Source organism: Protopterus annectens, chromosome 1.part1 (assembly GCF_019279795.1).
Source record: "Protopterus annectens isolate FY-2018-M chromosome 1.part1, PAN1.0, whole genome shotgun sequence".
NCBI lineage: Eukaryota > Metazoa > Chordata > Ceratodontiformes > Protopteridae > Protopterus > Protopterus annectens.
The window spans coordinates 1,075,024,145-1,075,050,942 of NC_056726.1; positions in this window are offsets into that span (position 1 = coordinate 1,075,024,145).

A 26,798-nucleotide genomic window follows, 5' to 3' on the forward strand; every position below is an offset into this window, starting at 1 on the left:
ACCCACCCTTCAGGGCACATCACTGCATAGCAATCAAGCAACGATACTAGCTAGAATTACACAACCTGTTCACATATAACCAGCTTACAATAGCTCAACAAATTCTATCTTATCCCAATAGAGTTCCTGCTTTGCAAGGTCTACTTAATATCTACTCTAACAAATGCCTACTAAGATCCACCAATAAAGCACTGGCTGACATAGGCAAAAGCAAAATAGCTCTAGAGACTCCTTGTTTTCCATTTCTGTTGCATGGAATACCATCCTCATAAATATTAGGACCACTGAAAACAAAATAATTAAAAAAAACTCCTTTGGTCCCATTTATATAGCTCCTGGTCATGTAATTGTTCTGACCCTGGGTAGCTTAATTTAATTAGATCATATCATACCTTAACCTTATATGAAAGCTTGCAAAAACTCCTTTCTATACTCTTAATCCGTCAATGTGTGTTTACTGTACTAGCCACTGATGAATTTAACCAAATGACTGAACAAAATGTCTTTTAAACTGTATTGATTACTGTAACACACAGTGCTCCTTATAGTATATTCACTTTTTGCTCCTTTCTTGGCCTTGAAACTGTACTTTATTAACTTTTGACTCCGTACTGTACTTTATTTTATAGTGAACTTATCTTATTTTTTTATTTATCTAGTATTGTATTCTTTTGTAAATCTGGAGATTTTCTCCTTGGGTCTCCACTATAAATGGGCCCCTGGCTCGGTTGGACTAACCTGGTTAACAAATGCCAATAAATAAATAAACAATCTTTCTGGATAAATGGATGATGCTTGTGAGTAGACTATTTTCTCATGGATTTTACCCAGTGTTTTGAGAACTGAAATGGGCTATGCGTCTGAAGCAGAGGTAAGTGTAATTATTTTAGGTAAATGCTTTATTTGGTTTATTTATTTCTTTATTTAATTTGGATTACCATGGTTGAGATTTGATAAAATGTCTCCATTTGCAGAGTCAGTAAGGGATATACATATTGTGACAGCAGTAAAGTAAGATTAAAGATATAACTAAATGGTGCAGTACAGTGTGGTACAGCAGTGCAGCTGTTAGCATTTTCACCTCATAGCAAGAGGTTCTCTGGTTCAATTCTCACCTGGGGTGCCTTCTGTGTGGAATCTGCATGTCCTGCCTGCATTTGCGTTGGTTTCCTCTGAATGCTCTGGTTTCCTCTCACATTCCAAAGATATGCCTAGATGTTTGTTTTAGCCGGTAATACATATTTATGTCTTATGTGTTACAGTAATACATCTTTCTTATATGTTGCGTTATATCGATCCGTACAACTGAAATAATAGTCAACATGTAGTACTACCGTGTTCATGCTGTTCTACATAGTTACTGTTTATTTTTCTTCCTGTTTTTTCTTACCATCATCTTTCCCTCTTTCTTGTTTCCTTAGCCCCAACTTGCTGTGCATTCCCATCATTCATGACCCTGCTGCAGCTCCTTTTACTGTACAAAAACCAGCTCTGTGAAACCTGACAGATACCGGGAGTTAATGCTGCCCTGAAGAACGAAACACTATTATATGCATGTTTCACTACATAAAGGTTATTTAAAAAGCTGTATTTTATGATAATCCTTAACTTGATAAATACAAACAACTGAGCCAACAGCAGAGATTTTTTACACTATTTCTTCCTTCTCCAAAAGTATTACAGTAGCTTGCACATGGTACTGGATTAGAGTTTTTCCCCTAGTCCCTATAGTAATTTGGTCACAAGATGTCTTTAGAATTTTATATCTTCCCTATAGACTGTCTTCCCAACTCAAATACATTTTGTTTCACTTTTTCCATCATTGAATATAACCATAGCTCTCTTACTATATAATTTTATTTAGGCTCTCAGCTGCCCATACCAAGGCAGTCTCACTAATATGTACAATAACAAGTGTTATAGCTTAATGGACAAGCACAGTTACTACTAAGAAACCAATAGTTCAGAGCAATTGATTGTTTTTACTTGCACATACCTGAATTTGGTTTGCCATCTCCATTCGCCCTTCACTATGCTCAGGCTCACTCCGCTTCCCTACCCTACCTCCATTCCCACACACCACCAGGCTCCTGACCTTTATACCTAACTAGCCACTCCCCTAAGCCTCTCTCTTTCACATCAACCTCATTTATATATAGCCACTCATCTTCTCAATCTCTTCAATCCATATCACCATCCACTTTCACTCCACATCCCCTCAGTCACACAATACCCAAATTGTACTATCTCATCAGAATAATACCCCCTACCTAATCCCCCCACTTTAACCATAACCTACATAAAGTATAGCCACACCTAAATCCATACGTACTCTTGTAAAGATACTTACTAAAACTTCACAACAATACAGCAACACTTTGTCTGAGGAAAATGTGGTCCCCTAACCTTTACATTAATAATATGTCTCACCATCACTATCACTTCACACTTAACCTCCAACCACTACACTATCAAGTCAAAATTTCAGACTAAATCCCCTACCTGCCCTGCCCATTCACAAGACAATCCATCCATTTCAGTAATATCACCTTCTGTCTACATCTCAGATCTTAACCTTGACACATTCAAAGTGACCCCATACCAACTAAACAACCACATTTCCTCAAAATATAACACATCTATAATCAAATGCCTAAAAACTATAATCCAAACAGCATCCTGACTCATACTTAGTAGAGCCATGCACCCAAACCCTGGCCCTACAAACAATAACAACTCCCCCTGCTACCAGACAAATAACATTCTATCCTCCCCCAGAAAATCAACAGATCTCCTTATACTCAGCATAAACATAAGGAGCATCCCAGAGCTACACGCTACCCTGGCCCTCTACTCTCCTGACATAGTCCTTCTCACAGAGACCTGCTAAAACCATTAAACAATAATGATGATTTTGTTCTTCCTGGTTACAATGTTCTTAGACATGACAGAATATCCAAAAGTGGTGGAGGCATTGGTCTCCTATGCAAAAACAACCTGACCATTGAATTGTTAGCCAATGAACATCCCAAGTTCAGTTGTGCAGAAATTATGTTCACTGAGTGGAAAATCAGGTCAAAAAACACTTACATATAATTGGTACCTATATACCCCCTAGCAATAACATTAACACAGTAGAATCCCTTCTAGACTGGACATCCCAAAACTTTCCCCAAGAAACAATCATACTAGGTAAAGTTAATATTGACTGGTCCTCCTGTAACTTGCTCGACCCCACTAACTACGTTAACCTACATGGTTTTACTCAACTAATCAAAAGGAGTCCATCCTACACTGGATCCTTACTAAAAGACCATCTCAATCCTACCTCTCAGGCTCCCCCCAGAGACCCTCAGTGACCACCTTCCCACCTTTATAATTAGATACCAAGTGAATCCATTAAAATCCTCCACCCTCCAACAAATCTGGTATACAAAGAATTTCAAAACCCATGACTTCATATCTGCACTTAATCAATGCAACTGGAGACGACTGTCACCTCTCCCCCTGGAAAGTGCAGTAGACTACTTCAATAACACTTTTCTATTCTAAACATTCTAAATCATCTTGTTCCTATCAGAGCTGTCAGAAATAAATCCAACTATGCCCCCTGGCTGACCAGAGATACCCATCTACTACTAAAACAAAGAGATAAAGCATGGGACTTGTGGCATTGAAATAAAACTCAAACTAATAGACAGGCATACCAGGAACTAAGAAACATAGCCAAAAAACAAATTATGACAGACAAGATGAACCACTATATAGGCATTTAAACCAAACACAAAAATAACCCACAGAAATTCTGAGCTGCTATTAATAAAATCCTACAACCAAGAAAGACCAGTACTCCACCCCCAAACACCGACACTACCACCAATAATATTGCCACCCAATTCAATGAGCACTTCATCAAATCTATCCTAGCCTTCACCAATAGTAGTTCTCCCACTTCACATCCAAACCTATCTTCCATACCAGTGGACCAAAACCTCTTCTCCTTACAGTCTGTCCCAGCTAGCACAATATATAAATACCTAAATAGGCTTAAACCCACAACCCTGGCTGCCAGCAAATTACCTGTAGAATATCTAAAGATCACAGCCAAAGCCATCTCTTGCCCAGTCTCCATACTCATTAACCACTCTTTATCAGAACAACACATTCCTTCTCTGTGGAAAATTTGACATATAATACCACTCCACAAAGGAGATAACTCTGTGTAACTATCTAATTACCATGCAATTACCATTCTATCCCCCTTATCTAAAATCACTGAAAATGTACATTCCCAAATAATGCACTCCTCACTAATAAACTGCTAATTAACACCCAGCATGGATTCCACCCCAATCATTGTACTACCACAGTCCTTATTAGCTTTACCAACACAGTAAACCAACAGTGAAACAATGGTAACCTAGTATCCATGACCTTTCAATACTGTCTCATATCCCAAACTCTTTTCTGCTCTCTCCAAAACTAATCTCAGCCACTCCACACTATCGACTATGTAACCACCCATCAACAAGCAGTAAAATGCAAAACTCCATATCCCCCTCCTACTTGTCACCCTAGGGGTCCCCCAATGCCTTATTTCCCCTCCTAACTGTCACCCTAGGAGTTCCCCAAGGCCTTATCTCCCCTCCTACCTGTCACCCTAGGGGTCCCCCAAGGATCCATTCTTAGACCTCTTCTTTTCAACATATTCACCAACCAACTCGATAAAGCTACCCAGCATGCCACTCTAGTCCAACACGCTGATGACTCCATTCTAATCTGCTCAACCCCTTCACTACCTCAACTCCATTAATTGACACAAGAGTCCTTTACTGCTGTTGAAACCTGGTTAGCCAACTCTCAGCTAATATTTCACCCCAATAAAACACAGCTAATGATATTCTATCCCACTAGAGCCTTAGAGCCTATACCACCATTCACAATAATCTCAGCCAATAACACCCCTATCACACCTGTCCAACACACCAAACTTCTAGCGGTTATCATAGATCACAACATGAAATTTGATATGCAGATTGCACAGACAATAAAGAATGTCCATAAAAAAAATCAGAACCCTATGTAGATGCAAAAAATACCTCATCAATGACAGTAAAGCCACCATCACAAGAAACCACCTACTATCCACACTTCTCTATGCCGCCCCCATACTCATCATCCTAAATAAAACAGACTTTAACAAACCAAACACCTGCTACAATAAAATAGCTAGGTTTGCTACTGACCCACCCTTCAGGGCACATCACTGCATAGCAATCAAGCAACTATACTAGCTAGAATTACACAACCTGTTCACATATAACCAGCTTACAATAGCCCAACAAATTCTACCTTATCCCAATAGAGTTCCTGCTTTTCAAGGTCTACTTAATATCTACTCTAACAAATGCCTACTAAGATCCATCAATAAAGCACTGGCTGACATAGGCAAAAGCAACAATAGCTCTAGAGACTCCTTGTTTTCCATTTCTGTTGCATGGAATACCATCCTCGTAAATATTAGGACCACTGAAAACAAAATAATTAAAAAAACTCCTTCGGTCCCATTTATATAGCTCCTGGTCATGTAATTGTTCTGACCCTGGGTAGCTTAATTTAATTAGATCATATCATACCTTAACCTTATATGAAAGCTTGCAACAACTCCTTTCTATACTCTTAATCCATCAATGTGTGTTTACTGTACTAGCCACTGATGAATTTAACCAAATGACTGAACAAAATGTCTTTTAAACTGTATTGCTTACTGTAACACACAGTGCTCCTTATAGTATATTCACTTTTTGCTCCTTTCTTGGCCTTGAAACTGTACTTTATTAACTTTTGACTCTGTACTGTACTTTATTAACTTTTGACTCTGTACTGTACTTTATTAACTTTTGACTCTGTACTGTACTTTATTAACTTGTTGACTCTGTACTGTACTTTATTAACTTTTGACTCTGTACTGTACTTTATTAACTTTTGACTCTGTACTGTACTTTATTAACTTTTGACTCTGTACTGTACTTTATTAACGTTTGACTCTGTACTGTACTTTATTAACTTTTGACTCTGTACTGTACTTTATTAACTTTTGACTCTGTACTGTACTTTATTAACGTTTGACTCTGTACTGTACTTTATTAACTTTTGACTCTGTACTGTACTTTATTAACTTTTGACTCTGTACTGTACTTTATTAACGTTTGACTCTGTACTGTACTTTATTAACGTTTGACTCTGTACTGTACTTTATTAACTTGTTGACTCTGTACTGTACTTTATTAACTTTTGACTCTGTACTGTACTTTATTAACTTTTGACTCCGTACTGTACTTTATTAACGTTTGACTCTGTACTGTACTTTATTAACTTTTGACTCCGTACTGTACTTTATTAACGTTTGACTCTGTACTGTACTTTATTAACATTTGACTCTGTACTGTACTTTATTAACGTTTGACTCTGTACTGTACTTTATTAACTTTTGACTCTGTACTGTACTTTATTAACGTTTGACTCTGTACTGTACTTTATTAACTTTTGACTCTGTACTGTACTTTATTAACGTTTGACTCTGTACTGTACTTTATTAACTTTTGACTCTGTACTGTACTTTATTAACTTTTGACTCTGTACTGTACTTTATTAACTTTTGACTCTGTACTGTACTTTATTAACTTTTGACTCTGTACTGTACTTTATTAACGTTTGACTCTGTACTGTACTTTATTAACGTTTGACTCTGTACTGTACTTTATTAACGTTTGACTCTGTACTGTACTTTATTAACTTTTGACTCTGTACTGTACTTTATTAACTTTTGACTCTGTACTGTACTTTATTAACTTTTGACTCTGTACTGTACTTTATTAACTTTTGACTCTGTACTGTACTTTATTAACGTTTGACTCTGTACTGTACTTTATTAACGTTTGACTCTGTACTGTACTTTATTAACTTGTTGACTCTGTACTGTACTTTATTAACTTTTGACTCTGTACTGTACTTTATTAACTTTGACTCTGTACTGTACTTTATTAACTTTTGACTCTGTACTGTACTTTATTAACGTTTGACTCTGTACTGTACTTTATTAACTTTTGACTCTGTACTGTACTTTATTAACTTGTTGACTCTGTACTGTACTTTATTAACTTGTTGACTCTGTACTGTACTTTATTAACTTTTGACTCTGTACTGTACTTTATTAACGTTTGACTCTGTACTGTACTTTATTAACGTTTGACTCTGTACTGTACTTTATTAACTTGTTGACTCCGTACTGTACTTTATTAACGTTTGACTCTGTACTGTACTTTATTAACTTGTTGACTCTGTACTGTACTTTATTAACGTTTGACTCTGTACTGTACTTTATTAACTTTTGACTCTGTACTGTACTTTATTAACGTTTGACTCTGTACTGTACTTTATTAACGTTTGACTCTGTACTGTACTTTATTAACTTGTTGACTCTGTACTGTACTTTATTAACTTGTTGACTCTGTACTGTACTTTATTAACTTTTGACTCTGTACTGTACTTTATTAACTTTTGACTCTGTACTGTACTTTATTAACGTTTGACTCTGTACTGTACTTTATTAACTTTTGACTCTGTACTGTACTTTATTAACGTTTGACTCTGTACTGTACTTTATTAACGTTTGACTCTGTACTGTACTTTATTAACTTTTGACTCTGTACTGTACTTTATTAACGTTTGACTCTGTACTGTACTTTATTAACGTTTGACTCTGACTCTGTACTGTACTTTATTAACGTTTGACTCTGACTCTGTACTGTACTTTATTAACGTTTGACTCTGTACTGTACTTTATTAACTTTTGACTCTGTACTGTACTTTATTAACGTTTGACTCTGTACTGTACTTTATTAACTTTTGACTCTGTACTGTACTTTATTAACGTTTGACTCTGTACTGTACTTTATTAACTTTTGACTCTGTACTGTAATTTATTAACTTTTGACTCTGTACTGTACTTTATTAACGTTTGACTCTGTACTGTACTTTATTAACTTTTGACTCTGTACTGTACTTTATTAACTTTTGACTCTGTACTGTACTTTATTAACATGCGTATTGTATGTACTGTGTTTGCTGTACTAATCTTTGTGGAGCTTTTCTCCACGGGCCTCCACTGAAAATGGGATCCATGTCCAGTTGGACTTTCCTGGTAAACAAATGCAAAATAAATAAATAAAAATAAATAAATGCATCTGGAGCATTTCTTCCCAAGCCTCTGCTGAAAATAGGCTCTGTCCTAGTCAGACTTTCCCAGTCAAAAAATGTTAAATAAATAAAACAAAATAAATAAATTCTATAGTATAGTGATGTAACGTAATGCAGATATTAAAATATACATATATTTATGAGATGGTTTAAAAAGAAGTAGAATCAGGCATGTGCAATGTATACTACGTGTGTTATAGGTGAGGTAAATGTGGTCCAGAAATAATAATGGACTTAGTGCATTTAGCTATTGAGAGAGATTTTAGCAGTAGAAAGAGCAGACATTGTCGAATGTTAAAATCTACATTAGAAGAGCTAATAAAAGGAAAAGTGGATATTAGCTGTAGAATAGAGAATGTAAAGGGCAGATGAGGAAGCAGTGGGTTTGAGTTTATATGTTGGAGAGGTTAAATGATTAAGCAGCCAAGGCTGACTGTGTTAAATGTTCAACTATGGGAGCTAGGGGACAAGGCCTGTGTTTTAACATGGACACTTATATTGTTTGGTTAGATATTGTTTGTACTGATGCCAGAACTGTTTGCAGTTTCTCATTTCAGTAAGATCAAATAGCAATGACTACCTATGTTTATGGACAAGTGACTGAGATAAACAAGTGGAATTGAGATCTTCAGAAAAGGGTAGGAGCAAATTATATAAAAAATGTGAATTGTGAAAAAAGTGTATGAAGAGAAGGAACAAGGTTTAAAAGAAGGCTTCATAGGTTCATAGGTTCATAGGTTGGTACTAGGCTATCAGCCCTATGGCCTATACAAGCCTAGCCATAACAATTCCCTGGCTATTTCTTCCCACACTATTTACTTCCCTGGACCCCAGTCTAGCAGGTCGACTGACATGATCCCCGGGGTGAATTTCCTTTCTCCCATCCAATCGTCAAGGTTCCTTTTGAAGAGGACCAAAGAGGCACTCTGCTTGACATGTATGGGCAATCTATTCCAGAGTCTGGGGAGTCTCTGGGTCAGGAACCTATCCCTCCAGCTTGTTTTGTTTATTGTGATGACAAGGTTTAGATTCCTGGAACATGTGGCTCTGAGGGATTGGGATTTCTTTAAGTGTAGCATGTCCAACAGCTCTGGGTTTGACATGGCCTTGTATGTTAAGCAAAGATCGCCTCTGAGTAGACGATATGCGACAGAGTATAGCTGGAGTTTTTTAAGGCGGTCAGTGTAGGGCATCTGCTTTAGGCCTATGATTCTTTTAGTGAGGTATTTCTGTGGCCTTTCCAGTTGTTGCAGATGTCTTGAGAGGTACATACCAAACGGGGCATTGTATTCTATAATGGGTCTAATGAGGGATGAGTACAGTGGGACAATGACCTCCTTTTTTCTGGATGAAAAGCCCTTAGTGATGAGGTGTGCCACATAGAAGGATTTCCTGACTGTTGTGGCGATGTGGTTATTGAAGGTCAGACCACTGTCCACCTGTGTCCCTAAGTCTCTTATCAAACTTTCGGTGTTTAGTGTACTGCCACCTATATGGTAATTCACGGATACATGTTTTTTCCCAAAGGGGATAACTATACATTTCTTGGCATTGAGCTTGAGCCCATGCCTCTGGCACCAAGCATCTGTTTCTGTAAGGCCCATTTGTAGAGTATCCACATCATTTGGGGATTCAATAATGGCTCCCAGTTTGCAGTCATCTGCAAACTTTGTTTGCAGGATTTGAATAGACTATATAATGTTTGACTGACAATGACTGGATAGATTATAAGTGATGTATAATGTTTGCAACTAAAAGTATGTCAATATGATTTGTGATATATAATATTTGCAAATAAAATTATGCCAGTATGGTTTGTTTTCATTTACATAAATGTATGATTGCCCTTGTCAGACTTGATAATTTGATAATGATATTTCTTGTTTAAAAAAAAAAAAGAACAAAGGACCTGTGGCATGTGGAATGAAGATTAGCGGATGGAGGTATGAGCCTACGGCCATTAGTGGACTAGCTTCTTAGGCTACAGTGTGGTTTGGAAGTAGTAGTATCATAGCTGGATGTGTGCTTGTTGTAGGAGTTTGAAGAGATGGCAGCTAAGAAGGAAGTTGGCTCTGCTTTGAATGGGTAGCCAATCTGCCTTTTCCAATGTGTTACAGTGATGTTCACAATAAGAGGATTTGATGATGAAGTAGTAAATGTTATTAGATAGAGATTGCAAGGTGGTGGTACTTTTTTTGTAAGGCTGTGGTGAATAAAGGTAGGCCATATCTGAGTTGTGTAAACAGGATACCTTTTCCTAAGGTTGCTTTAGCAGGTTGTGAGAGGAAATGAGATGTCTTTTGGCCCCAGAAAAGGAGGTAGTTGGCTTTAAATCTGATTTTCTGAATGTGGTCTAGGAAGCTGAGGGATTTGTCAGGCCATAAAGCAGGGTATCTAAATGATGTTGTAGGTTCAATTAGATTGCTCTCTAAGTCTTTTTTATGGACAGGACTAGTGGTTTTAGTGAGCCTTTATATTGTCCCAAACAGTATGGACTTTTTTTTGTTTTTAAGTTTGAGGTGTAGTTTTTTTAGAACAAAGCTCATTGTAGTTGTATCAGGTCAGCCTGAAGTTGATTCTTGATGATGTAGTGAGAAGTGTTGGATGTACAGATTGGTATAATTCTTACTCAGGCTACAGCCTTTTTCTCTTACTACTACTGTAAAACTATATTTAGCTTGTATGTTTGTATTTGAATAATATATATATATATTTTTTTTAATTATCTAATTTCTACTATATAAAAATTGGATTTCGCTGTGGAGCTTTTCTCCCCAAGTCTCCACTGAAAAGGGGCCATTTTAGTTCAGGCGGACTAATCCAGTCAACAAATGTAAAATAAAATAAATAAAATAAATACAAATAACCATGTTATCAATATAAAGTAGGAGTTGTAGATGAGGTAGGTCAAGTGACAGTATGTTTATAAAAATGTAGAATAATATTGGTGCAAGAATTGATCCATGAAGAACTATTGAAAGAACAGAAGCTGTAACTGATAAGACTGCCCAGTTTTAACTCTGAAAAATTGGTTGGTCAAGAAATCTTTGAACCATTAGGTAGATTCAAAGCTTACAACAAAATCTTTTAAGTTTTAATAATAGGATGGACTGGTCATCTAGATCAAATGCCCAGGTAAGGTCAATGAATACTATCCCAGTGAGGTTATCTTTATCCATGTTAGTGATGATGTCATCAGTATGTATCCGGAGATCAGTCATGTTACTTCTACCTGTCAAAAATCCAAAAGTGGTATTTGTCATGGTAAGTAGAGAGGTGGTGGTTGTAAATGTTTTTTTTTTTTTTTGGTATTTTGCCACAGGTTGGAAGTATTGAGTTGGGACAGAGTTGGAAGGCTGGGGGAGGTTTGTAATTTTTAGGTACCAGTCTGGCAAAGGCTGATTTCCAGTTAGATGGCATTATATTGGTTGAGAAACTAAGGGTATGGATGAGTTTTTTGTGAAGTGACTGAAATCTCTGTATTAATAGAGAAACCAAGGGCAGAGGTTATCAGGGCCAGAGGGAGAATCTAGAGAAATCTCTTCTAGTAGAGCCGCAGTTTGTTTGCTTGCGATTTTGAAAAAGTAGAATTGCTTCTTCATAGCTGCCTTATAGATTGGGGGACATGGGGTTATGCTACACTTAAAGCAGACTTGAAGATATGGCACAAAGGCATAAGGAAATGTTATTTACACAAGAACAGGAACCAATTGTATAAGCTTTATGCTATAGTTTGGCATTTTATGGTATTTTGCCCAATTGTTCATTAGTTTATTTTGTCTTACAAAAGTGGGAAAAGGAATGATTTGGATAAGGAGGAGTGTGATTAGAGAATGTGCAGAAGCTGTAGGGCTGTTATGAAGATGTGCATTGGCTTGTTGTAGAAAATCTATTATATGTTCTGCCTAACAGTAAATCCCCTACCACTGGGAAAGTCTGGAACATGTTGCCATCAGATCTAACTGCACTAAGGCTGAAGCAACATCTTATAACGAACTGGTTATGCCCTTGTTGGACTAATTGTCTGCATTCATTTGTTAACAACCTCACATACATTTAAGGCTAAAAATAAAATAAAAATCAGAGAATTCATTTAGGAAGTTTTTTTTGCAGACAATGGGTGTGTTGCTTTTTATACTGGCAGTAAGAAGGTCAGAGATGGATTTCTTGAGTTAGTTAGAAACAAGTTAAAACTGTTTCCAGAATTTTATGGGGAAAAAAAAACTCAGTATTTCTGTGGAATCTTGTACACCAGACTTTGTAATGTCTGATAAATCTTGGTCAAACTGCACAAAGATGGAACTGTCTGAGACAACTTGGAGCTGGTATTGTTTCATTTGCTGTTATGGGTTGACTCTGAGTTTTAGTAAAGATTTACTTCAGGAACAGGCAGTATGTTAGCAAGGAGATTTGATAGTTAAATTATGATGAGGAAGTATTTATTTTATAAGTTAAGGCGTAAGACAGTGAGGGGTTTTGTCACTTTGTGAAGTTATGGATATGATAGTGTAAGTGGCCAGCACAGAGAAACCAGACAGAAATTTTATTTGTAAATGTTGTCTATCACTGTGAGCAAGATGCCATTTTAATTATCTGTTGTCTGAGTGTTGAGTAACTAAATTTAAATAGGATGGGTAGTGAGTACTGAGGAATTATTGTAATGAATCTTACGTGATGAGAAGCAGTTGGGCAGTTTGGTATACCAATCATTATGTAATGTAGTAAGGATTACATTTTTTCTTTTCTTTTTTTTTTTTAAATAAACTTTATTAGCTTTAACATACATACAATATGTTAAAAGAGGGAAAAGAAACAAAAGATGCAGTCATCACAATATCAAATGAAAAGTTACTATAAATCATTAACAAAATTAATCAAATAATGTATAGGATCATAACAGATTACTAGGCTATCAACCCAAAGGTTATTTTAAGCCTGGCTATTTCAACCCAATGTAATACCATAGAGGTACTAGTCAATAACCAAGACTGCATTTAGTGATGACTGCCCATGTCCAGGAGGGTTGTGGGTGCTATCCCTGGTAAGAATTTACATCGCCCCATCCACTCATCCACATTCCTCTTGAACAGTGTTATAGATGTGCTCTGTTTCACATTAATTGGTAGCCTATTCCAAAGACATGGCAGTTGTTGGGAGATAAAGTTGTCCCTCCAGTATGTCTTATTTAAGTCGCAAGCTGTATTTAAGTGCCTGGAATTGGTAGCCCTAGACCCATTTGATTTATGGATATGCAGTAAGTTCATTAGGTTTGGGTCTTGGGTTGCTCTGTAGGCCAAGCATAAGTCTCCCCTAAGAAGTCTATATGATATGGAGTATAGTGATGGGTATTTTAGTCAGTCTGTGCATAGTGCATGGTGGAGGCTCTTGATCTTCTTTGTTAGAAACATCTGAGGTCTCTCTAATTGCTGTAGGTGCTTAATATGATACTGAATGGGACATTATACTCAATTATAGTCTGGATATGTGCTGAGTATGGGGGAATTATAACTTCTTTTGCTCTTGAGGTGATGCCTTTACTAATCAAGGGAGCTGTGTAGACACACAATGGTAGACACATGGTGGCCGAAGTTAAGGTCATAGTCAATCTGTGATCCCAGACCCATTACCACTTCATGAGTACTTAGGGTACTGTTATTGATTTGGTAGTGTGAAGGGACATTGTTTGTGCCAAACTGAATGATGTTGCACTTCTTTGCATTCAGTAATCTGCAAACGTAGTCAGCTACAACCCTTTGGTTTGGACCTGAACTTCTGAGAAGTATATATAAACAGTAGGGAGCCCAGCACTGACCCCTGTGGCACTCTGCTGGTAACAGGTCTTCTGGTTGATGTGGAGTCACTCACTTTGATAGCGTGTGTCCGGTGTGTGAGCCAGTTAGCAACCCATCTTACAATGAAGGGGTTTACATTCAGTCTGCTAAGTTTATTGGTAACACCTGAAAGTGGGACTGTGTTGAAAGCCTTTGCCTAGTCAAGGTATGGTGTGTGCACAGATTTGCCCTCATCAATGGCCTTGGTCATACTTTCAAAGAAATCCACCAAATTTAACAGGCAGGATCTGCCCTTCACAAAGCTGAATTGGGTAGGATCCATGGTTTGGAGGTCACCCATGTGTTTATTTATAAGGTCCATAATGATACATCCCATGACTGTACAGATGAGACTGGTCATAATTATGGGTCTGTAATTCCCCAGGTCTGTTGCTAGGCCATCTTTGTGGAGGGGAATAACTGTAGCAGTTTTCCATTCTGCAAGAACAAAGCCTGTGGTTAGGCTATGGTTGAAAACGATACTTAGTGATGATGCTAGTTCATGTTTTAGCCTGTTTAGAGGACAGTCTGGGATGTCATCTGGTCCCATAGAGGCCGTATTCTTTACCTTGGACAGGACTTTGAGGACCTGCTCTTCAAATATGTAAAGTGGGGGGAAGTTTGGGGGAGGGTTTGTTATAAGTCCTGCCCAGGACACATACTCAGAGAGCTCGAACATGTCTCTCTTCATATAGTCCATTGAGGTATGTCTGAAGTCATTCATACCAACATGAACTATGACAGAGTTGTAACAGTACTTGTTGCTGAGAGACCTAAGTGCATGCATGATTTAGTGAATCCTGGTACTGGACAGGCAGCTGACCGTGACTTTCCCTTTGTCCAACCTGGTGAGTGGGACATCTTTGTGTTTCACTATTGAGTCTCCAATGACAATAAAACTTGTTTTTTGAGTGTTACACCTTATGGGCTTGGTGGGTGGGACACTGGTGTTTCTATGTGTCATGGGTGCTGTGGAGACTGTGTTAACTGTAGCAGACTAGGGTTTGGGAGGTCTCTGGTGTTTTGGTAAGTTTTTCAAAAGAACCTCTGCTTATGTGGATTTATGTGTTTGATGCATGCTATGTGTATGAGTAGTGGTATGTGAATACGTAGTGGCGGGTGAGTTGACAACTTTCTCTGTTGTTGCTCATCCAGTCAGGATAAAACAGATGAAAAGTTGTGGGTTCAGTTCAAGCAGATTTATTACATACAAACACATCAGGATTAAGGCTTAGTAACTTAAACTTAAATAAACTACTGCACTCACTTGTTCACACTCTGGCTGTTCTCTCAAAATGGCACTGTTACCTGCACATGCTCTCTATTTATATGCACGTGCCCACACTTGCAAATGCTTCTTAAAGTTACAACACATGCTCTGTTCTACATCCACCTTCTTTGAGAAATAGGTCCTACACTAAATGACAGTATTCATTTTCATGCAATTGTACAGAAATGATCCTATGACATGCAGTTCTATAGAACTAATTCTTTGACATGTATTTATTTATTTATTTTATTTGCATCTGTTTACCCGGGTAGTCCTGCTGGGCCAGAAGTGCACATTTTCAATGGAATCCTGGAGAGAAAACCTCCACATATAAGACATTTCACATATAATACAGAATTTACATTAATGAAGACATTTAGTGCATATTATTGGCAGCTTATACAATTGGTGCAAAAAGAAAAGAGCGTAAGTAATCATTCTCAAACCAAAGATATTACACATAAATACAATATACATGTTGTGAACATTCCATATGAGTCGTTTTCAGCTAGCAAACTTTATATAGGACATTTCATACAGTAGGTGCAAAGCAGATATAGGAATTAATTAGAGACTAGGTACTTAAACTTTCACATGTTTAGGAGGTGTAATAGCTGAGTGATAGGCTATATGAGTCCAGTTGCAGGAATCAGCAAAGTCGGTGGATATTGTTGTAGATATAAGTGGTGGTATGATATTAAGGTAGGCTGAGAGAGTACCTGAATGTCTTGCCTGGTTCAATGGTAGGTCTGTAAGGGTTAGGAAGAGAAGGAGATAGACAGGAGGACTCAATGGTAGAACAATGACAGTTAGTAGAAGAGGGATGTGGACAGGATGGAGAGGCGGAGTAAGTAAAAAGACAGGTGAATGTGAAAGGAGGATGCCACAGTAGTACAATGGGGGTGAGAATAGTTGTGATGCTTGAAGTTAGGTTATATGAGATGTGGTGTTAACACATGTGCACAGCCAAGATGAGGAGAGGTGTTGATTCAGAGATGTCTTGAAGAGGGTTACTGAGCGAGTAGCTCTAAGTGTTGGGGGAGGGGGTTCCAAAGTTTTGTGATGGTAAAGGAGTAAAGCATCTGGTCAGCCAAAAGTTTGGGATTTTCTACATTTACGAGCAGTTGTTTGTTGGATCAGAGTGGTCTGTTAGTATGGTATAAAGTAAATATAGAAGATAGAGCAGGGCACATGGATGGATTATGAATGAGTTTGTGAGCTGTAGTTAGTTGGATAAAGGTGAGATAGTTAGGGAGTTCAAGCCATTTAAGGTTGCGTAATGATAACCAGTGGTTGGACAGATAGGAGGCATTAGTTACAAACTTAAAAATTTTGTTGTAGCACGAGTCTAGTTTGGACTTTAGAGAGGACTGAATGTTGGTGAGGAGGGGGCACCATATAAAAGAGAGGGTAATAGAAAAGAAGAGGCAAGGGAAAGTTGGGCTGATGCACTGAGTAGATGTTTGTGTCAGTAGAGAGTGCCAAGCTTTTGATGTGTCTTTTTGACATTGGATAGGATGTGCAGGTCGAATGTGAGGTTTTCGGCTAAGGAGCCACCTAGGAGTTTTGTGCTGGGTACATTGTCGATGCTGGTACCATTTAGGGATTGAATGAAGAAGTTCTCTTTTTTGTAGGGGGGACCTTTTTGGGGGCAAAGATTACTAGTCTGGTTTTGTTGGGGTTCAGGGCAAGATGATTATTAGACATCCAAATTTCGGTGGAGGTGAGGGCATTTTGGGTGAGTTGGTCATCCGCGTACTGAATGACTGAGCCTTGAGAGAGAGTGTGGTGTGGAAGTTATTGATAAACATGCTAAACAGAAGTGGGCCTAAATTGGAGCCTTGAGGAACACCAGTGGTGGTGTTTAGGAAAGGGGAGTAAGAGTTCTGCCATTTAGCTGATTGTTGCCTGTTAGTGAGGTAATTAGCGAACCAGTTTAGAGTGTGAGGTGAGTTACTTATGTTAGAAACTTTTGTTAGGAGGAGAGAGTAAGATATAGTATCAAAAGCTTTAGAAAGATCAAGAAATAGTGAAGATATGATTTTAGCAGCATCACAGGCTCAGTTGACAGTGTCCCTGAAAGATATGAGGGTAGTGGTGGTACTATGTCCTGGCCTTAATCTGTGTTGGTGGGAGAGAGGATGTGGTTTTGCGTCAGATGGTGAAGAAGCTGAGAATGAATATATTTTCCAGAATGTTAGAGATGGGTGATAGTATAGCAATGGGGCAGAAGTTAGTGGTGTCTATGTTGGGGCCCCCCTAGTGTAGAGGGAGGGTATAAGCTTTTTTCCAGATGCTGGGCATATAGGATTCTTGGATAGATCGATTGAGAAGTATGCTGATAGGGTAAGCAGTTGAGTTGTCTGAGATTTGCAGGTATTTGGTGGGTATATTGTCAGGGGCATTTGTGCATTGTTTGAGTTTTAGAAGCAATTTTTTAATAGTTGAGGTGGGTATAGGTGACAGAGTAAAGTTGGGAATAGGGGATGTACTGGTGTTAGCTGTGGAGAGGTCTGTGGGGGACAAGTTCTTCTTCGGAATGGTAGCGGTTACATTGGCTATAGCATCTATGAAATAGGAGTTGAAGGTTGCAGCAATTTCAATGGGTGTTTCATTTGTGTCTGGGCAAGGATTATTACTAGAGCCTGGGTTTAATAAAGAGTTGAGAGAGCTCCAGAATTTCTCTGGGTTTTGCTTGTTTTGATTTCGTAATGTAAGGTAGTGCTCTTTTTTTGTTTTGTAGTACAAGGTGCTTCACCTGGTTTCAGAGCTCTTTGCATTGGGTGCGGTCAGATGGGTTTTTGTTTTTTTGCCAGGTTTTGCATAATTTGTCCCTGCATTTCTTGAGATCTTTACTGGAGCTTGTTAGTCAACTGGAATGGTTAGTTTTTACTCTCTTTTGTCTAAGGGGAGCGAGATTGTTTAGTATGCTGAGGAAGGCTGAGGTGAAGAACTCAACTGCTTCATCAAGGGGAAGTAATTTTAGTGCATCCCAGTTGATGCTAAGCAACCTTTGGTCAAAGCTATATGGACAGAACTGGGATTCATCACTGGTAACTGTACTGATGTTTATTAAATATTGTGGTACATTCATATTGTATAAAGGCAGGTAAGTGGTCACTTATACTATTGGAGAGTGTGCCAGCGGATGTGATCTTATTTGTGTCAGACACTAAAATCCAGTCTAGGACTGATCCATTAGTATTAATTTTATTAGGCCTGGTTATGGAGTTAACTATCTGCGTGAACTTCTATAGATTGATATTGCAGTTAGAGTGCTGTGGGGATATGTCTAGCCAGTTGATATTTACATCTCCATGAATGATAGTCTCATTTTTAATGTTAGTAGATGGTCAGGCAAGGATTTCCTCAAGAATTGGAATGTTATTGCCTGGGGAATGTAAATGACTGACAGACAGAGGTTTTTGCAATTATTCATTTTAAGGAAAGAAACTAGAAGTCTGGCTGTGGAGAACTGTGGGATGGGTTTTGTATATGGGACAATAGTGAAGGGCATGTGGCATATTGGAGAGATGCCTCCACCTTTTTTTCAGGGTCTGTCAGCCCTAAGACAGGTGAAATCTGGGGGGAGGAATTCTGTGTCCTTAATATAGGGTTTTAGCCATGTTTCAGTTGGTCAATAATATCGGGTTTGTTGTGGGATATCCATGCATGGAAGTCGGGTATTTTATTTCTGATCCTTTGTAGGTTAATTGTAGTGATGTTTATTGACTTATGGGAGTTGGGTGGTTGCAGACGAGAGGAGAAGGCACCAGGGTTGGGATGTATGTCTCCGCATAGCGATAGGTTTGTTACAGGATATGGAAGAGTAGTGTATTCTAGTTTCCATTTGCTTTGATTAAATAATTTAGAGAGAAAATATTATTGTGGTGATGGTGGGGAAAATTTTTTACTGTGGTTAGCAAGACAGATGATCAACAGGTATACTGACAATTCCTGGTGTTGGAGAATGCGCTCTTTCCATGGGGACTGTGTGATTTTGGAATTTAATATCCATAGTTAACAGAGAGTGAGGGGGCACAGCCCATGACAGAGTAGATTGGGAGAGGGTGTGCATTCTGAAAAAAATATTTTTCTTTTTCTTTTTTTAATGTTCTCTTCATATGTATAGTGATGTATCAATGTTTGTATTGTCAGGCTTTTGTTCTTTTGTAATCTATGTCAGTGACATCAATGTTTATGTATTTCAGTCATTTTCAGTGTACGTTGTTGTTTGTCTTTTGGCTTTTTCCCAGTAAGGGGTCGCCACAGCGGAACTCCGGTCCGGTAATGATTGGCAGTAGATTTTTACGAAACGCCGAGGTGCCAGCTCGATGCACAACCTTCAATGAAGGCATGTCCATTTACACACGCATGTCTTTCGAACGCTACCCAACTGCGGGGAGGACATGCAGACACAACATATATAAATAAATAAATAAATAAATATATTGAGAAATATATACACATCTAACTATCGATACACACCCACACTTGCGCACACACACACACACACACACACACACACACACACACACACACACACACACACACACACACACAAATATTAATCTACAAACCTAATCACATTAGATGGCAAGTGTGTTTAGTGCTGTGTATAACATGATACTATTTCTTTTCCATTAGGTCACACATAGACTTTATCATATTTTTACATATTTTTACATATATAGAAATGTGTATGCTGCTTATCTTATGCTTGTCTGGAGGTCCTCTATATCCTCATTGATAATTTAAATGATAATTCTTTCCATGGCATTGAAAATAAGACAAATTAGACTAATGGGTCTATAGTTTCCAGGATCTGTTAAAGGTCCTCCCTTATGAAGGGGGTGTGCCTGTCACAGTCCCTCATTCATGTGGAAAAAAAGCCTGTTTAAGACTATTGTTAAATACTGACTCCACAGTCCTGATAAAGTCATGCTATAGGCTATTCAGGAGGCATCCTGGGATATTACTGAGGCCCACTGAGGCTGTGTTCATGGCTTTATAGAGTGCAGCCAGTACATGGTCCCTAGTTATAGTTGGAGGTGTTAAGTTTGAAGCTATTTTCTGGGAGAAGGTTAGGGCTGACACTTCTTCTTCTTTTGGCTGCTCCCATTAGGGATTGCCACAGCAGATCAACTGTTTCCATTTCTTCCTGTCCTCTGCATTTTGCTCTGTCACTCCAACCACCTGCATGTCCTCTCTCACCACATCCATAAACTTTATCTTAGGCCTTCCTCTTTTCCGGTTACCTGGTAGCTTCATCCTTAGCATCTTTTTCCCAATATACTATGCATCCGTCCTCAGCACATGTCCAAACCAATATAATCTTGCCTCTCTGGCTTTGTTTCCAAACCTTCCAACCTGGGCTGACCCTCTAATATACTTATTCCTAATCCTGTCCATCCTCGTCAAACCCAGTGCAAATCTTAACATCTTCAACTCTGCCACGTCAAGCTCTGACTCCTGCCTTTTTGTCAATGCCACTATCTCCAACCCTATTAAAATAGCTGGTCTCACTACCCTCTTGTAGACCTTTTCTTTCACTCTTACTGGTACTCGTCTGTCACATATCACTCCTGACACTCTTCTCCACCCACACCATCCTGCCTGTACTCTCTTCTTCACCTCTCTTCCACACTCACCATTAATCTGAACTGTTGATCCCAAGTATTTAAACTCATCCACCTTCACCACCTCTACTCTCTGCATCCTCACCATTCCTCTGTCCTCCCTCATTCGCACACATATATTCTGTCTTAGTCCTGCTGACCTTCATTTCTCTTCTCTCTAGAGCATATCTCCACCTCTGCAGGGTCTCCTCCACCTGTTCCCTACTCTCACTACAGATCAGAATGTCATCTGCAAACATCATAGTCCACGGGGACTCCTGTCTGATCTCGTCTGTCAACCTGTCCATTACCATTGCAAATAAGAAAGGGCTCAGAGCTAATCCTTGATGTAATCCCACCTCCACCTTAAATACATCCGTCACTCCCACTGCAGACCTCATTGCTATCACACTACCCTTGTACATATCCTGTACCACTCTTACATACTTCTCTGACACTCCAGACTTCCTCATACAATACCACAACTCCTCTCTAGGCACCTTGTCATATGCTTTCTATAAATCCACAAAGACACAATGCAACTCCTTCTGACCTTCTCTGTACTTCTCCATCAACACTCTCAGAGCAAACATTGCATCTGTAGTGCTCTTTCCTGGCAAGAAACCATACTGCTGATCACTAATCATCATCTCCCTTCTTAACTTAGCTTCCATTACTCTTTCCCATAACTTCATGCTGTGACTGATCAATTTAATCCTTCTGTAGTTACTACAGCTCTGCACATCACCCTTATTCTTAAAAATTGGTACCAAAACACTCTTTATCCATTCCTCAGGCATCCTCTCACTGTCCAAGATTTCATTAAACAATCTAGTTAAAAACTCCACTGCCATTTCACCTAAACACCTCCATGCTTCCACAGGTATGTCATCTGGACCAACAGCCTTTCTGTTCTTCATCCTCTTCATAGCTATCCTTACTTCCTCCTTGCTAATCCACTGCACTTCATGATTCACTATCCACACATCATCCGACCTTTTCTCCCTCTCATTCTCTTCATTCATCAACCCTCAAAGTACTTTTTCCATCTGCTCAACACACTCTCCTCACTTGTGAGTACATTTCCCAAATTATCCTTTATCACTCTTACCTGCTGCACATCTTTACTAGCTCAGTCCCTCTGTCTAGCCAATCGGTGCAGGTCCTTTTCTCCCTCCTTAGTGTCCAACCTTTTATACAACTCTTCATACACCTTATCCTTAGCCTTCGCCACCTCTCTCTTTGCCATGCACCTCATCTCCTTATACTCTTGTCTACTTTCTTCATCTCTGTGACAATCCCACTTCTTCTTCATCAGCCTCTTTCTCTGTATACTCTCCTGTACTTCTTCATTCCACCACCAGGTCTCCTTGATGCCAGATGTCACACCAAGCACTTTTCTAGCCATCTCACTTACTAGCTCTGCTGTAGTTACCCAGCTATTTGGTAACTCTTCACTGCCACCCAGTGCCTGTCTTAACTCCTCCCTGAACATAACCTCACAATTACACATTTTCAATTTCCACCATTTGATCCTTGGTGCTGCCCTCACACTCCTCCTCCTCTTCTTGATCACCAATGTTATGCTGCCTAACTACACTTTCCCCTGCCACCACTTTACAGACTCCAATCTCCTTCATACTGGCCCTTCTACATAAGATATAATCCACCTGTGTGCATCTTCCTCCACTCTTGTATGTCACCCTGTGCTCCTCCCTCTTGTTAAAATATGTATTCATCACAGCCATGTGTCCAAGAGACCAGATGGAAGGGGAGCAAGGCTAGGTGTATCAGAGGGACTGCACTTTCCACTATGGCGCCCAGTTTGCAGTCGTCTGCAAACTTTGTCAGCCAAAGTCCTCCCATGTTGGCCTGTACTTCTGAGAAGTAGATGCCAAACAATAGGGGGCCAAGGACCGAGCCCTGTGGGACACCACTTGTGACCGGCTTGGAGTCTGACATAGCGCCAGCAACTCTAACCCTGTGGGTTCTGTCCTTAAGCCAGTTTGCAACCCATCTTGTGACTTATGGGTTTACATTTAAGCTGGTAAGTTTTTCTACAATACCCGAGTGGGGTATTGTGTAAGCCTTTGCAAGGTCAAGGTAGGCTGTATGGACTGCCTTTCCTCATCAATGGCCTTGGTGACTGTTTCAAGAAGTCGACCAAGTTCAAAAGGCATGATCTTCCCTTGACAAAGCCAAACTGGGTCGGTTCCAATGTCTGCAAGTCCCCTATATCTTTGTTTATGAGCTCCATTATGATCCTCTCCATAGCTTTGCAGACTAGACTTGTTAAGCTTATGGGGCGGTAATTACCAGGGTCCGTAGAGGCACCTCCTTTGTGGAGTGGGACCACAGTTGCCGTACGCCACTCCTTGGGCACGTATCCTGTGGTAAGGCTGAGATTAAACAGCTGCCTTATGTGCGGGTTTAATTCCTCATTTAGCTCATGTAGCACACAGCTGGGGACACCATCTGGTCCCATTGATGCTGTGTTATTAGCTTTAGAGAGAGCAGCTTTCACCTGCGCATTTGAGATGTCCAGGAGGCTACACTCGGCTGGGATAGTTATCTCTCCTTTAGGGGGGGAGACGCGGGTGAAGTTTGCACTGTACCTGTCTGCCAGTATGTTGGCAATGTCTGTGGGTTCAGTGATTTTGTATCATTTTGGACTAATTCTGAGCATATCTGGGAGTTTCCACCCAGGTTCCTAACATAGCTGAAAAGGCCTTATGATTGTCCTTTGAATCCATGGCAATTTTTCTCTCAAAATTGGCCTTAGTTGATTTTATGAGTGCTCATATTTTTTACTAATAATGATCAGGGTGACTTCCCTTTTATGGATTTTGTTCTATCATGTAATAGCTTTCTCCTCTTATTGTAAAGTTTGTTAATGGCTGGGGTCCACCAGACTGGACGTTTGCCCTTTGTGGAAAGAGTCTTGGTTTTATTTGGGATTGCCTGATCCATGCAGTCCTGGAGGTGTTCATAGAAGGCATTTGTACGGGCTTCCGCAGCTTGGGTTGTGGTTTCCACTGGCTCAGGGGCCTTGAAGGATACCACACCAGTCTTGAGTAGTGTGAAGTTTGCTTTAGAGAAGTTCTTCACTATGGTCTTTTTTGTTTGGGGTGGATTTCCAGTGAGATTAGTTTATGATCAGATCTCACCAATGAGGGATATACTTCCGGTGTGGAGCATTTTGTCCCCATGTTTGTGACAATGAGATCCAGTATATTTTCTCCTCTCGTGGGAACAGTGACTAGCTGTTCCATGGCATTTGAATTTATGAACTCCAGGAACCGTTGGGCTAGAAAGTTAGGGCTTGAGTAATGTTCCCAGTCTATATTCGGGTAGTTGAAGTCACCCAATATGATGGTGTTTGGAGATACATTTATACCCTCCAGTGTCTTCAGGAAGGCTGTGTGGGGTTCCTGAGTTTGAGAGGGTGGCCTGTAGCATGCTACAATTTGTAGAGCAGTTTTGTCTGCATGTCCTCTCTCACCACATCCATAAACTTTATCTTAGGCCTTCCTCTTTTCCGGTTACATGGTAGCTTCATTCTTAGCATCTTTTTCCCAATATACTATGCATCCCTCCTCAGCACATGTCCAAACCAACATAATCTTGCCTCTCTGGCTTTGTCTCCAAACCTTCCAACCTGGGCTGACCCTCTAATATACTTATTCCTAATCCTGTCCATCCTCGTCAAACCCAGTTCAAATCTTAACATCTTCAACTCTGCCATGTCAAGCTCTGACTCCTGCCTTTTTGTCAATGCCGCTATCTCCAACCCTATTAAAATATGTAGACCTTCCCTTTCACTCTTACTGGTACTCGTCTGTCACAAATCACTCCTGACACTCTTCTCCACACACACCATCCTGCCTGTACTCTCTTCTTCACCTCTCTTCCACACTCACCATTACTCTGAACTGTTGATCCCAAGTATTTAAACTCATCCACCTTCGCCACCTCTACTCTCTGCATCCTCACCATTCCTCTGTCCTCCCTCATTCACACACATATATTCTGTCTTAGTCCTGCTGACCTTCATTTCTCTTCTCTCTAGAGCATATCTCCACCTCTCCAGGGTCTCCTCCACCTGTTCCCTACTCTCACTACAGATCAGAATGTCATCTGCAAACATCATAGTCCACAGGGACTCCTGTCTGATCTCGTCTGTCAACCTGTCCATCACCATTGCAAATAAGAAAGGGCTCAGAGCTGATCCTTGATGTAATCCCACCTCCACCTTAAATACATCCGTCACTCCCACTGCAGACCTCATCGCTATCACACTACCCTTGTACATATCCTGTACCACTCTTACATACTTCTCTGACACTCCCGACTTCCTCATACAATACCACAACTCCTCTCTAGGCACACTGTCATATGCTTTCTATAAATCCACAAAGACACAATACAACTCCTTCTGACCTTCTCTGTACTTCTCCATCAACACTCTCAGAGCAAACATTGCATCTGTAGTGCTCTTGCCTGGCATGAAACCATACTACTGATCACTAATTATCACCTCCCTTCTTAGCCTTGCTTCCACTACTCTTTCCCATAACTTCATGCTGTGACTGATCAATTTAATCCTTCTGTAGTTACTACAGCTCTGCACATCACCCTTATTCTTCAAAATCAGTACCAAAACACTCTTTCTCCATTCCTCAGGCATCCTCTCACTGTCCAAGATTTCATTAAACAATCTAGTTAAAAACTCCACTGCCATTTCACCTAAACACCTCCATGCTTCCATAGGTATGTCATCTGGACCAACAGCCTTTCCGTTCTTCATCCTCTTCATAGCTATCCTTACTTCCTCCTTGCTAATCCACTGCACTTCATGATTCACTATCCCCACATCATCCAACCTTCTCTCCCTCATATTCTCTTCATTCATCAACCCCTCAAAGTACTTTTTCCATCTGCTCAACACACTCTCCTCACTTGTGAGTACGTTTCCCAAATTATCCTTTATCACTCTTACCTGCTGCACATCTTTACTAGCTTGGTCCCTCTGTCTAGCCAATCTGTACAGGTCCTTTTCTCCCTCCTTAGTGTCCAACCTTTTATACAACTCTTCATACACCTTATCCTTAGCCTTCACCACCTCTCTCTTTGCCATGCACCTCATCTCCTTATACTCTTGTCTACTTTCTTCATCTCTGTGACAATCCCACTTCTTCTTCGTCAGCCTCTTTCTCTGTATACTCTCCTGTACTTCTTCATTCCACCACCAGGTCTCCTTGTCCTCCTTCCTCTTTCCAGATGTCACACCAAGCACCTTTCTAGCCATCTCACTTACTAGCTCTGCTGTAATTACCCAGCTATTCGGTAACTCTTCACTGCCACCCAGTGCCTGTCTTAACTCTTCCCTGAACATCACCTCACAATTACACTTTTTCAATTTCCACCATTTGATCCTTGGTGCTGCCCTCACACTCCTCCTCCTCTTCTTGATCACCAATGTCCTCCTACAAACCACCATCCTATGCTGCCTAACTACACTTTCCCCTGCCACCACTTTACAGACTCCAATCTCCTTCATACTGGCCCTTCTACATAAGATATAATCCACCTGTGTGCATCTTCCTCCACTCTTGTATGTCACCCTGTGCTCCTCCCTCTTGTTAAAATATGTATTCATCACAGCCATGTGTCCAAGAGACCAGATGGAAGGGGAGCAAGGCTAGGTGTATCAGAGGGACTGAGCTATGTATTCATCACAGCCATACAAGCATGGAGGAAGATGCACACAAGTGGATTATATCTTATGTAGAAGGGCCAGTATGAAGGAGATTGGAGTCT